Genomic DNA, 1,648 nt, shown 5'->3' with positions numbered 1-1,648 from the left:
ACTCCTTTACCTCACAAATACTAGACCCGATATCTCTTATGCTGTGGGACGTTTGAGCCAATTTTTGGACTGTGCAACAACTTCTCACCTACAGGCTGCTTTTCGTGTACTCCGATATTTAAAAGGCCGACCTGCAACTGGTCTCTTCTTCTCCTCTACTTCTAATCTGCATCTCACTGGATTTGCCGATGCTGACTGGGCTACCTGTGCCGATACTCGTCGCTCCATTTCCGGTTATTGCTTCATGCTTGGGAACTCGCTCATTAGCTGGAAGAGTAAAAAGCAAACCACAGTTGCCAAGTCCTCTGCAGAAGCTGAATATAGGTCTCTTGCTGTTGCCACTTGTGAAGCTAGTTGGTTATCTTTCTTAATGGATTTCATTGGCTTGCCGCTTCAAAAGTCTATCACTCTATTCTGTGACAACCAGTCAGCCATTCACATTGCCAATAATCCCATTTTTCATGAAAGAACTAAACACATTGAAGTGGACTGCCACATTGTTCGTGAAAAGCATTTGTCTGGTCTCATTCATCTTATGTCAGTTCGTTCCAAGGATCAACTTGCTGATTTTCTTACCAAAGCTCTGCCACCGGGTCCTTTTCTTGCCAATGTTTCCAAGCTAGGATTGTTAGATTTACACAATTCTAGCTTGCGGGAGGGTGTTACCTAGATTATTTCTTTATCAATAATAGGTTTACCATTGTAATTATTTTTTAGTGAGAGTACATAAAAAAAAAAGTACATAGTATATAAGGTGTAATAACTCAACAAATATTTTCTAAAGGAGATTTTTCATTCTCTCCAATAATGAGAAGAACCTATCTCTCTCCCTCTCTTAATTCCTTCTGATTCATCAAACCATCAACATCACAGCTTGAACAGCTTAGGGCATGAGATTTTCTTCACCACGAGAGAGTTATATTACAATGGCTCATGAATTTGTTCCATGATGTACATACATGTAGCTTTCCTTTCATATATGTCACAACAAAGGGGAAATTTTTGTTATAATGAGCTGCACATACACAATATCTTCTTTAGATTATCCTTCCTAGGACCTTATATATTCCTTCTTTTTCAGCAATATAAATTGTAACTTTTTGTGTATTGAATGAATAACAAGAAATATAGAAATTCTCCACTGTGTTTATTCTTTGCCATAGCAATGCTGCTATTAATTTATACTAGTTAAGATTTGCTAGTAGTAAATTAAGAATTAAGATGGCGTAATTTTTTTTTCCAAAATCATATGTTAAATATAGTTTAAAAATATGTAAGAATTTTTCTAACGCCATAGCTTATATTTCTACCCTGGCCTTGAATATGTTCAGTCACACATAGAAAAAAATGTGAAAAAAATTCAGCAGGTTGGTAAGCTTCCTTATGAAGTGTTGGTGCAAGTTGCCCACAACCTATAATAAGAAATACATCATTAGAATTTATTATTTTTATCTGTTATTTTTTGTTATTTATTTTAATTTCTTTAATTTGGTAATATAACAATATATTTTAACACATATTTTTAAATATTAGTGGCTAAAAATAATAAATTCTGATGAATTTCTTCACCTATAATATGTATACATTATAGATATATAAAAAATTAATTATTCATATAAAATATATATTAAAAATAAATTTAATAACA

This window comes from Arachis duranensis, chromosome 3 (assembly GCF_000817695.3).
Source record: "Arachis duranensis cultivar V14167 chromosome 3, aradu.V14167.gnm2.J7QH, whole genome shotgun sequence".
Classification (NCBI taxonomy): domain Eukaryota; kingdom Viridiplantae; phylum Streptophyta; class Magnoliopsida; order Fabales; family Fabaceae; genus Arachis; species Arachis duranensis.
This window is presented reverse-complemented; position numbering follows the sequence as displayed.